Source organism: Rhinoderma darwinii, chromosome 4 (genome assembly GCF_050947455.1).
Source record: "Rhinoderma darwinii isolate aRhiDar2 chromosome 4, aRhiDar2.hap1, whole genome shotgun sequence".
Classification (NCBI taxonomy): domain Eukaryota; kingdom Metazoa; phylum Chordata; class Amphibia; order Anura; family Rhinodermatidae; genus Rhinoderma; species Rhinoderma darwinii.
Window position 1 is genome coordinate 115235016 of NC_134690.1, and position 13306 is coordinate 115248321.

The following is a 13306-nucleotide window of genomic DNA, read 5'->3' on the forward strand; positions in this document are numbered from 1 at the left end:
AAATGTCTGAAAATACGGAGCTGTTTTCAAGGGAAAACAGAACCTGATTTTCAGACGTTTTTTGAGCAACTCACGTTTTTCGCAGCGTTTTCTCGGCCGTTTTTTGAGCTGTTATCAATAGAGTCTATGAGAAAACGGCTCCAAAAACATCCCAAGAAGTGTCCTGCACTTCTTTTGACGAGGCTGTAATTTTACGCGTCGTCTTTTGACAGCTGTCAAACGACGACGCGTAAATGACAGGTTGTCTGCACAGTACGTCGGCAAACCCATTCAAATGAATGGGCAGATGTTTGCCGACGTATTGTAGCCTTATTTTCAGACGTAAAACGAGGAATAATACACCTCGTTTACGTCTGAAAATAGGTCATGTGAACCCAGCCTAATAATAATAATACATTACTATAATAATACCGCTAGGTTTAAAATTTGAGAGAATTCTCCACGTGCTTATTTCAACTATCCAGTTTTCCAGTTTAAGTGTCGCTAAATGCAGTCCGGCGGCTCAGTTGGCAGCATTTGGCAGACAGTGCCCTCTGTAGATAAAGCCACAGTGCCCTCTGTAGATAATGCCACAGTGCCCTCTGTAGATAATTCCACAGTGCCCTCTGTAGATAATGCCACAGTGCCCACTGTAGATAATGCAACACACCCCTAGATAATGCCACAGTGTCCTCTGCAGATACTGCCACACACCCACTTGTAGATGCTGCCACAGTGCCCTCTGTAAATGCTGCCACAGTGCCCTCGGTAGATGCTGCCACAGTGCCTTCTGTAGATGCTGCCACAGTGCCCTCTGTAGATGCTGCCACAGTGCCCTCCGTAGATGCTGCCACAGTGCCCTCCGTAGATGCTGCCACAGTGCCCTCCGTAGATGCTGCCACAGTGCCCTCCGCAGATGCTGTCACAGTGCCGTCCGCAGATGCTGCCACAGTGCCCTCCGCAGATAATGCCACACACACCCCAAGTAGATAGCTCCATTGGCGCTCCCTCTAGGAGTGGAATCCCCAGCCAGAGCGTTGCTGACGCTTTGGCTGGTGGTTCCTCTGCTGTTGGAGCCCCTGACGTCACTGTCTATACATTGTGACGTCAGGGGAATCTCCTGGACGGGAATGTGATATCAGGGGCAACCCCAGAGCTGGAGTCCCGGGCAGAGCTCTAGTAGGCTCTTTCCTGGACTCCAGCTGTGCTCCTGACATCACTGGGACTCCTGCTCTGGGGATGCCCCTGACATCACTGTCGATGTATGGACAGCGATGTCAGGGGATTCCCCAGAGTCCCGGAGCAGAGTCTATACTAGCGCTCTGCTCTGGACTCCGCTCTGGGAAAGACCCAGACATCGCTGTTCATATGTGGACAGCGATGTCAGGGAATTCCACAGAGTATCGGAGCAGAGCCTGTACTAGCGGCTCTGTGTCCCGCGGGCCGCAGATGACTACCCCAGGGGCCGCATGTGAGACCCCTGATGTAGGGAGTGCCACACAGTGCCCTTAGAGACAGTGCCACATATTACCAATGTAGATAGTGCCACACAGTGCCCATGTATTTTGTGAAGACAGACATATTTGGTATTTATGAACTTCATACATCTTGAACTTTTTTTTTTTGGAGTAGTGCGTTTCGGGCTTTACGTGAGTCAGGCTAAACATGACTTTGTACGCATTTTTTATATGATGATACGCTTTGATGTAAAAAGACACCCGTGAGTGTTTCGTTATGGGGGGCATTTTTAAAATGTGAAATGTGCCTACTTTCATAAAATATATGGATATGGAGGTATAATATGATTTTTTTACTTTTAGAATTCCAGTTTTATTTGTGTATGTAAAAAGTGTAAAAATTAGAGACCACACATGCTTTTTGTGTTAAAACCATGCCTACTACTACCGGTGTACATTAACACCTTATGTGTGATGGGATGTGGCTATGAATTTTGGATGAACTTATAAAGAAGAGGCCGCACTGCCGCCTAAAAGAAAGTAAGGGGAGGCCTCCATGACAGGTATAGCAGAGAGTAGGGTTAACAGAATATTGCTGGGTTCACAGAGTGGTCAAGAGGGGGGGGGTGTAGAGAGTGGTTGTGGTTTTGTTTTTTAGATGTAGGGAGGAGTAAGTAGGATGGACCTGTCAGCGTTTGCTTTCCCGCTGTTCTCTCATTGCGAGGGAAGCAGCGGGAAAAGCAACATCAATTTAATAATCAGTTCACAGTAGTTACTTGTAGTAGTTGAATGGCGTCTGTGGATCGCCTTTTTGAGCGGCTCCATCCTTTTGCTGCATAGCGGGCTCTTAGCTGGCTGGAGGAGCAGGTAACAGCTCTCATGTGCTCACCTGCTGCTTCCGAAGTGTTGCCCAGGTGCTCCCGGTGTGCTGTTACAGGCGTCGGACGCAACACTTTACCTTCTCCCGGCCCTCCCTCCACTTCCAGCAGCATGGAGACAGGAGCGCAGCTACTCCCGGGCAGTTCTCCCCCTTGTAGTGCTGCTCCAGACTTAGATAGGGCAGCGGTCAGTGCGGCCAGTGTGCCTCGCCAGCCACAGCGCTCTTGCCCGCCGGCGAGATTGAGCCTGGATCTAATCCTGCTGGTCAGGCACCGCAGGAGGAGCCCCTCTAGGGACGCTGCAGGCCAGACCTCGGTGGGAAACACCCCCCTCTGAGGCCGCATCCTGGCAGGAATCCTCAGCCGCGGCGGGGCTCGGTGGTCAACAGGGGATGACGTGCTAAATTCCCAATCACTCCCCATCCTTCCGGCTCCAGGCCTAGTGTTATGTCGTCGGCAGCCCCGCCTGGTGATGTCCCGGCCGGTGTGTTTGCTTCTTCACAATGTGGACCCTCAGGACATAGAGGAGCAGCGTTAGCCCGCAGTGTGCGGTCTGATTTCTGGGTTCCTTCTGGCGGGCAGCAGGTCGCTGGTTCATCCATCTTCCCCAACCCATCCACCAGCGTAACCCGTCCCAGGTTGGGACCATCGCCATCAGTGGCGATGGCTATGGCCGAATTGGAAGATGGCGAATTGGAGGAGTTTTTTCATGGTCAAGCTGTTCCGACTGGCGGGTTTACAGCACCTGAACAGTACGGTGAGTTTGTTTCACCTTCTATGCCGTATCATGCTATTTTAATGTCGGGTGTCATGGCGGGTGGTTTAGCTAGCGTGACTTCGTCGGGTTCTGCTAACGTGGCTTCACAGGCGAGCGCAGAGCACCAGGGGTTGGCAGATTTAGTGGGTTGCTTGAGCGAGTTAGTCGGGCGATTAGACAGGGCTCCTGCTCCTGTCACTACAGTTATGTCCCTGGTGGTAGTTTGGGAAGGTCCGGGGGCGGGTCTGGGAAGTACACAGGTTCCCCATCATTCTGTCCAATCTGTTGTGGTTGCGGTATCGGTCCAGGCTGATTCGCGGAAAGACGGGGATAGGATCCGTTTGGACGATCGGGATCACGGCGAGGTTTATGTATATTTCAAGGCCCCTTTGGGGGCCCACCTTAAGCAGGTAGTATGCAAGCGCATATGGAAAGATGAGTATATGGACATTTTTTCTCTCCTGCCGCTTGCAAAGTTTAACTTGGACAAAGGCAAGCGAAATGAGAGTAAAAAGGAGGAAGAGGAACGGCGGCGGTATAGGCTTATTCTGCAGACGTTCGTAAATTGGCTCCAGGCCTTTGCTATTTTGGCCATCGTAATCAGGGAAAAGGCGCCGGAAAATTGCTTGGCGCTTTTCTGTTACCTACATTTGATCGGTGAAGCTCACCGGGCGTATGGCCGTCAGGCGTGGTTGCATTATGACGTCCATCGATACGGTGGCATCAAAAAGATATGGCCTTGTGGTTACAGGTGAGCGCTCCAGTGAAGCAGGGTCAGTCCTTTCCAGGGATCGGCGGTTCGTCCGGTCAGCCCAGTCAGTCCGGCCAGCGTTCAAGTTCCAAACTTGGTTTTTGCTGGCAATTTAATGACGGCCAGTGCAACTTCGGTTCCACTAGAAAATTTAAGCCCGTCTGTTCACACTGCAACGGGCCCTCCCACGGTGCTTTAAAATGCTTGCGTAAAACGATCGGGAACCCAGCCCGGTTCTGCTAGTCAAGGGAGTGACGCCAGTGAGGTTGGCAAGGATGGCCCCTTATCTAAATGATTATTCTGATAGGGACACGGCTAAATTGATTTATGAAGGGTTTAGTTTTGGTTTCGTTATTCCCGCTCCCCCACATGTAGTCCCAGTTACCCGGTGGAACCTTCAGTCTGCTTACCAGCATTCCGAAGTGGTTTCCTCTAAACTTAACAAAGAGGTATGGTAGGCTGGTATGGCAGGCCCCTTCCTTGCCCCCTGGTGGGGAATCCGATAGTTTTCCCTCTGGGCATCGTGCCAAAGTGGGAGCCCAACATATTTTGCTTGATCCAACATTTATCTTTCCCAAAAGGGTCGGCGGTGAACGACGGTATTGATCCTGAGTTGTGTTCCGTAGTTTATACATCATTTGATAAAGCGGTTGGTTTGGTTAGGCATGTAGGGTGTGGGGCTCTTTTGGCAAAAACTGATATAGAAGCGGCGGATCATCTTTGGGAGCTGGTTTCCATTCAGTAGGCAGGTTAATTGAGAGGTCTTTGGCAGGGTCATCATGGGTCGCTTACTCTGCCAGTTGGCGTCAGTAGGAGAATTGGGTAAGACGCTTAGGCGATGTCCGTACGGATCGTGACAGGTTGGTCTCCCTCTTGTATTGGTTAGGGGAGGCTTACGAGGTGGGCTATTCTGCGGCTAAAGTTAATACCGTGTTTCCCCGATAGTAAGACACCCCCGATTGTAAGACGTATCGGGGGTTTCAGGGGGGTCGGCTAATATAAGCCGTACCCCGAAAGTAAGACATATGTCTTACTTTCGGGGAAACACGGGGGTATTGCGGCCTCCTGCCCACTTCCGCGCCGCCCCCCTCTCCATACGTCACCGCGCCGTCCCCTGCACTTGCTCCTGCTGCAACTGCCGGAATCGAAGCGCTCGCCGATTCCGGCAGTTTAACCCATTAAATGCCGCTGTCAATAGTGACAGCGGCATTTAATGTGTTTGACAGAGGGGGGAGCTCCCTCTGTCACCCGATCGGCGCCCCCGCAAACAAATCGCGGGTCGCCGTCGGGTTTCCATGACAGCCGGGGGTCTAACAAAGACCCCCAGGTCTGCCTTCAGCATCTGCCTGTTAGGCGATGCCGGAGGCATGACCTAATAGGTTGCCTGTCAGTTTTACACTGACAGGCAATAATGCTTCGGTATACTAAGTATACCAAAGCATTATATATGCGATCGGCACATCGCATAGTGAAGTCCCCTGGTGGGACTAAAAAAAAAAATGTAAAACAGTTAAATAAAGTTTGTGAAAAAAAAAAAAAAATAAATTCGACAATTTTTTTACAATATAAGACATACCCCGAAAGTAAGACATAGTGGGGCTTTTGGGGATAAAAAGAAAGTAAGACACTGTCTTACTTTCGGGGAAACACGGTAGTTTTGTCTCTGCGTTAGCTTTTGGGTTTAAATTGTGGGGTTTAATGGACGTAACTAAGGATTTTATGGTGAGATAAGCGTTAAAAGGTTTACATCGGGGCAGGGCGGAGTTGGATCACAGGCGGCCTGTTTCTTTTTCCCTCCTTTGCTCGCTCGGGACAGCTGTAAATATATTGTGCTGTTCGCGCTTTAAGGTAAAGTTGTTCCAGCTTGCTTTTTCTCTGGCGTTTTTTGGAGCTCTCCGGCTGGGCGAGCTGGTCTCTCCAAGTACTTCCCGGGTGAGGGGCCTTCAACAGGACGATGTTGAATTATATGAGGATAGACTGGAATTTTTATTGCGTCGGTCAAAAATGGATCAACTTGGTCGGGCTAAGCATATAGTTTTGTTCTCTCTTCCAGGGGTGGCGGTTTGCCCGGTGCGATGTATGTGCAACTTCAGGCCCCCCCGGGTAGCTTGTCAGATGCACCCTTGCTGCGTCACGAGGACGGTACTTTTCTTTCTAGATTCCAGTTTTGTGCAGTGTTTAAGAAGGGTTTGTCGGAGGCGGGGGTTAGCTCTGAAGGTTATTCTTCACATTCATTCTGCATCGGTGCGGCGCAAGAGGCGGTGCGCTGGGGATTGGACGAGGTGGGAGTTTGACGCATTGGGAGGTGGGAATCCAACAGGTTTAGGTCTTATGTTCAGCCCCATTTTTTATAATTGATGCCCTGTCAATTGTATTTTATATGTTGTGCGGCGGTGGGTTATGAGTTGTGGTCATGGTGTGTTTGCTTATGAATGTGCGTGTATGTTTTTCTTTCATTTCAGCTTCCCGCCCTTGTCTGGTGTGGATTTTGGGGCATTCATTTGTTCAATGGGGCGCCCTGAGGGTGGAGATATCCGCCCGGACGGCCGCCAACTGAGGATCCCGCAGGTCGACGCAGTACTGCATTGGCTGGGATTCCGAGGTTTGCTATGGGTTAGTTGGGTCTTGCTGGAGTTCCACACGTATTCACAGTTAGACCAGGTTTCTGAGATCCTGGTCTTGCATGTTGGCAGGAACGACTTGGGTGTCCGCCCATTTCGTGAGCTGGTACGGGACATTAGGCATGACCTACTCTGTTTGTGCGCTTCACACCCAGGCCTGGTAGTGGTGTGGTCTGACATTGTTCACAGGAAGCACTGGCGTTTCGCTCGGTCTGCTGAATGGATTAACAAGGCCCGTATAAAGGTTTCTGTTTTTGTAGCCAGGAACGGGGGTGTTTTTTCGTCCGCCATAGAGTCAGAGTCTGGCGAGGGTAATTTTTGGAGAGGTGATGGAGAACACCTCAAGGAGGTTGGTATGGATTTGTGAAGTTTGGCCCTGGCAGAGGGGATCGAAAGAGCAGTGGTTGTTTGGAGGGATTCACATGTTTGAGGTGGTCAAGGGCCTGTTTCACTGTGGCGGGGGGAGTCCTTGAGGCTGGTCAGTACTAACTGGAGGGGGGGTCGCATTGGGGGTATACGTCCTCCAAAAAGGAATGATAGTGGAAGACTTTTTAGGGTGTTATCCCTTTGAAGTGGGTTTCTGGTCAGAGCTAAGTTTAGAGGTGAGCGGTGACTCCGAGCCGGGTTACGGCTAGAGGCAAAAAAGGTGGTGGTTGCAGATGGCTAACTCAATAAAACAAAAAAATAACTTCAAGGACTTCCCGTCTTAGTGTATGTTACTCATGTTTATTTACGTGTTATTTATTATTTATGTTTATTGATATACTGACCCACGTAGGGTCAGGTGAATTTTTGGGAGGAATTCTATTGTGGAGAATTCCCTATGTTTAATATAGATGTTTTGGATAAACGTACAATTTTCATGTTATTTAAATAAATAAACGGCTGCTGTTGCCATTGCAATCCAACCTCGTTTCCTTTGTGTGTTTTCTCGGAATTAAATGGCTAGTAATTAGGTAAGTGGGACATCAACACACGACTCTACTTAAGAAGGACATGGACTTCTGTTTATATACGGCATCCAATATAAACAAGCAGAGCTGAAGGGAGGACAGAACAAGATCCTGATCCTCTAAAAGACAAGAGGGGGGTCTGAGACTCCCATTATGCAGCTAAGCTACAATCGCTAATCTTTACTTATCCTACAAGAGCAAAGATAAAACACAATCAACATTGCTGTGTGTGCGGTAGTGGTGCATTCATGTGCCACCCTACTAAGTCCGGTGCACATTTGGTACTGCCACCAAATTGAACTCGGAGTTCACTGAATGTCGTACATTTCCAGGACTTCATAGTGATCATTCCTGAGTCACTGCTTACAAAATACTAAAGTACCATAACCATAACTTGTGTGAGACTGTTTTTATACAGAGAAGATGATTGAGCAACTATTGCTGAGATGAGTGTGACTATTGTGACCCTTCCATGCCCTGTTATTGAAGTTAACAAGATGCAGTTAGTCAGATGTACAGTCAACGTGCCTCTTTGTACACCATATCAGCTGCCTCCTTGTATAACATCTGACTAGCAATGAGCATGAAAAGCCACTTTATAATATTTTTTATTTACAAATAAGTAATTTTTTCTGTCATAGCTGTTTTACCTTTCTTCTGATTTCTGTGTGTTTATAAATTATAATAAAACATTTTCATGCCCCATCCGCATATTACGCACTACTGGACCTTGAATATACTATATACACTCCTCAACATTAAAATTGCTACACCTAGAAAGAAAAGCTATAGATTGTGGAAATCACAGAATCGATAGAAATGTTAAAGACCTCTCTATGGCATTGCCCACGTGGTCTTCAGACCGATCTCTGGCTAGCATTGCGTCCGAGACAAAAGTGGGAAGAGTAGAGAGCTCCATTCCAGCCCCTACTATTGCTGTCTTTGTGTGCACCATGATAGCTTTTGAGGGCGGTGGCGTGTGGTCAATGGAACACCTGTGTAACATCCACGGCCCGTCATTTCCACTCACACCTCGGCGACCGCAGACTCCCGAGTGCTGGCCGGCATCTCCTTCCTAGGAGACGCCAGCGCTAACCTCTAGGGTGCGCATGCGCGCTCGTTCCCGGCCTTATATGGCCTGCGAGCGCACATGAAAAATATCACGAATCAGCCCTAATCACCCTGGACTATAAAAAGGGCTCTGCCCTTTCACTCCTTTCCTGAGCATTATTGTGTATTCCCATGTTAGTCTTAGCAAATGGTTCCTTAGTGTTATCCTGTTCCCAGTGTTCACGTGCCCTGCTACCTGTGTCCACTGCTGTGTTTGTTCCTGAGCCTTATCGAGTGTTGGAGTCGTGTTGTGCCACCTGTCACGCCTGCTGTCTTACACCACGTCTGGTGACATCTGCCACTCCTGATATCCTCCGCCACATGTTGCATCACCTGCCGTCAAAGTTCCATCTGTGACTTAGCCGCTGCTACTGTCTGGACCATTACAGGTACTCTTGTGCTTGGACTTTGTATAGACTTGGTACACTGTTGTTTGGCCAGCTGCTACTCCGCTATGGCGAAGAGGCCTAGTGGGTCCACATACCCACGGATCATGACAACCTGTAGTTTAACGTCTGGCTCGTAGCCCAATGTCGTACAAATGCCTTCTGATAGTTTGTGTCGACACTGGTTTGCCGTCCTAGGCTTGGGATGTGATGTTCAATTTCACGTGCAGTACAGAATGGATCACTACGCACCATTCTTCCAATCAAACCATCCGTCGGTACAGAGGTTCACCTCTGCGCACCCCTTCCTCTCATTCATGTTCATTGTGCAGCAGCCCGATGGGGATGAGGGAAAGTGCAGAGACCAATGTTGGGAGTTGTAGTACTCACGGTGGCTGTAGTCCTCTCCCACTCCTGCGGATGTGGCACAGTGAAGGAGGGGGATCTGCATCATGTATGGGTGGTAGTTGTTGATTCCCCCTGGGGCACACCCTGTGGTGCTGTCTCCTGGTGGATGGGATACGAGGTGCCCTTGTTGTTAGTGGGTGCAGTGCAGATTAACACGCAGGAGACGTTGATGTAACTTGGTAAAATAATAACTCACAGTTTCTTTACTGGAAGATTGCAGGCAACAGCTTGGTTCCACATATAAGTTATTATCCAGCTGGGGCAGGTGGTATAAGACAGGCTGAGACAGTTTCCTATCTGCAAGCAGCAAAATTAACTTTCTTCTCTCTTGCTTTCCTTCACTTTAAGGCTGGATTCATACGAGGTCATTACGTCCGTAATTGACGGACGTATTTCGGCCGTAAGTCCCGGACCGAGCACAGTGCAGGGAGCCGGGCTCCTAGCATCATAGTTATGTACGATGCTAGGAGTCCCTGCCTCACTGCCGGACAACTGTCCTGTACTGTAATCATGTTTTCAGTACGGGACAGTTGTCCGGCAGCGAGGCAGGGACTCCTAGCATCGTACATAAGTATGATGCTAGGAGCCCGGCTCCCTGCAGTGTGTTCGGTCCGGGACTTGCGGCCAAAATACGTCCGTCAATTACGGACGTAATGACCTCGTGTGAATCCATCCTAACCGGTTAAGGACTAGGCTGTTTTACAGCTAAATGACGAGAGCAAATTTCAAAATTTTGCTATGCGCTTCTTTAGATGACTATAACTCTGAAGGTGAATAAAGTTCATCTTTGAATTCTACACTCTTTTTAAAGGACAGATAGGGCTTTGTTTTAGTGGCATTTGTCAGTATATATAATTTTTATTTTTTTCTCTAAAGTGGGCAAATTTGGGAAAAATGCAAGAATTTAGCAATTGCGTCAGTTTATGCTAGCACACACAGTATAGACCACGGACAAAATTCATCTCCTTTCACATTCTTCCACTTCTCCCGTGCATGGGGATACCAAATATGTGTGCCTTATTCACTGTGCGGGCATGTGCCAGGGCTTGGCATAAAAGGAGGCTTTTTGGTCTTTTCGGTCCAGGAATTTTGCATTTGATTTTATAGCAGCATACTGTTTTCTTGGGGGCGTAATGCTGCTGAAACATTAGAAACACCCCATAAATGACTTCATTCACACAAGTAGACCCCACAAGGTCTCCTTCAAGGGGTTTATCATATTTTTAGAAAGTCCAGTTTTCTTCTGAAAGTTTCTTGAATAAGATGGAACAAAATAAAATTAGCTTTTTTTTAGCAAATGCATCAGTTTATGCTAGCATTTTTCACACATAGAATGGACCACAGCCAAAATTCATCCCATTTCACATTCTTCCACTTCTCCCGTGCATGGGGATACCAAATATGTGTGCTTTATTCACGGCATGTGCCAGGGCTTGGCATAAAATGAGGCTTTTTGGCCTTTTCGGTCCAGGAATTCTGCACTTGACTTAATAGCAGCATGCTGTTTCCTGGGGGGCCTAATGCTGCTGAAAGATTAGAATCACCCCATAAATTACTTCATTCACACAAGTAGACCCCACAAGGTTTTCTTCAAGGGGTTTATCATATTTTTAGACAGTCCAGTTTTCTTCTGAAAGTTTCATGAATAAGATGGTACAAAATAAAATTAGCTTTTTTTTAGCAAATGTGTCAGTTTATGCTAGCATTTTTCACACACAGTATAGACCACGGACAAAATTCATCTCCTTTCACATTCTACCACTTCTCCTGTGCATGGGGATACCAAATATGTGTGTCTTATTTATCACATAGAGATGTAGGAGGGCGGACGATAGAAGAAGCTTATTTCACAAATCGCCTTTTTTCAAAGCTGGTTTTACAAAACTCAACAGAGTTTCTATAACACTTCCAAAATATCTGCTCTTGAAACAGAGTGTAATGTCGGGGTAGGGAGCCGGAATTGCAGGGGAACAAACAGCTTGTTCTCAGGAAGGTTCCCGGGAGCTGAACCTTGATCAGCCGCAATTTCAGAGACTAAATCAGAATCAATAGAGGAAATTATTATACCTGGAGGCAAAATACAAGCAGGATCTTCCTCCAAAGGAGGGCTGGCCATGAAGCTACGCGACAGTGCATCAGCCTTAATATTTTTAGACTCAGCCCTATAGGTGACCAAAAAGTTGAATCTGGTAAAAAATAACGCCCATCGAGCTTGTCTCGGGTTTAGCCTCCGGGCAGATTCTAGGAAAACCAGATTCTTGTGGTCGGTAAGGACCGTTACCTGGTGCCTAGCCCCCTCCAGGAAGTGGCGCCACTTTTCAAATGCCCATTTAATGGCTAAGAGTTCGCGGTTGCCAATATCATATTTACTCTCAGTGGGCGAAAACTTCTTGGAGAAGTAAGCACAGGGGCGAAGATGGGTGAGGGACCTGGTACCCTGGGACAAGACAGCCCCCACTCCCACCTCGGACGCGTCAACCTCCACGATAAATGGCTCCATTTGGTTGGGCTGAACCAGCACTGGGGCCGAGATAAAGCACTTCTTAAGGACCTCAAAAGCCTGGACAGCCTCAGGAGGCCAGTGGAGGAGATCAGCACCTTTGCGAGTGAAATCCGTACGAGGCTTAGCGATGACCGAGAAGTTAGCAATAAATCTCCTGTAATAATTAGCGAACCCCAGGAAGCACTGTAACGCCTTCAGGGAGGCAGGTTGGACCCATTCCGCCACAGCCTGGACCTTGGCAGGGTCCATGCGGAATTCATGAGGAGTGAGGATTTGACCCAAAAACGGTATCTCCTGCACACCAAACACACATTTTTCGGTCTTAGCAAACAGTTTGTTTTCCCGAAGGGCCTGGAGCACCTTCCTGACATGCTCAATGTGGGAGGACCAGTCCTTGGAAAACACAAGTATGTCATCAAGGTACACTAAAAGAAAAAAAACCCCAGGTAGTTTCTTAAAGCCTCATTTATGAAATTCTGGAAGACCGCGGGAGCATTACACAACCCAAAGGGCATGACGAGGTATTCAAAATGACCTTCGGGCGTGCTAAATGCAGTCTTCCACTCATCCCCCTCTTTAATGCGGATAAGGTTATAAGCCCCTCGTAGATCAAACTTAGAGAACCATTGGGCCCCCTGAACCTGATTGAAGAGATCAGGAATCAAAGGAAGGGGATACTGGTTCCTTACAGTGACCTTATTCAAGTTTCGGTAGTCAATGCATGGCCTAAGGCCACCATCCTTCTTCCCTACGAAGCCAGCACCTACCGGAGAAGTAGAGGGGCGAATGTAACCCTTGGCCAGGCATTCCTGGATATACTCTCTCATGGCTTCACGTTCGGGACAAGAGAGATTAAATATCCTACCCTTAGGGAGCTTAGCTCCTGGTACCAAATCAATTGCGCAATCGTATTCTCTATGAGGTGGTAACACTTCGGAGGCCTCTTTAGAGAAAACATCAGCGAAGTCCTGAACAAACTCAGGTAGAGTGTTCACCTCCTCAGGGAGAGAAATAGAATTAACAGAAAAACATTACGTCATGCATTCATTACCCCATTTGGTAAGATCCCCAGTATTCTAGTCAAACGTGGGATTATGCAACTGCAACCAGGGAAGGCCTAAAACCAAATCGGACGATAATCCCTGCATCACCAGTACAGAGCACTGCTCCAAATTCATGGAGCCAACAAGGAGTTCAAAAACAGGGGTATGCTGTGTAAAATAACCATTAGCAAGAGGAGTGGAGTCGATATCCACTACCGGGACAGGTTTAGGCAAATCAATCAATGGCATCGCTAGAGACATAGCAAATTCCACAGACATACTATTAGCAGAAGACCCTGAATCCACGAAGGCACTGCCGGTAGCAGACCTACCACCAAAAGAGACCTGAAAGGGAAGCAAGATTTTATATTATGTTTCATATTTACGGGAAATACCTGTGCGCCCAAGTGACCTCCCCGATGGTCACTTAGGCGTGGAAGTTCTTCCGGCTGCTTATTCT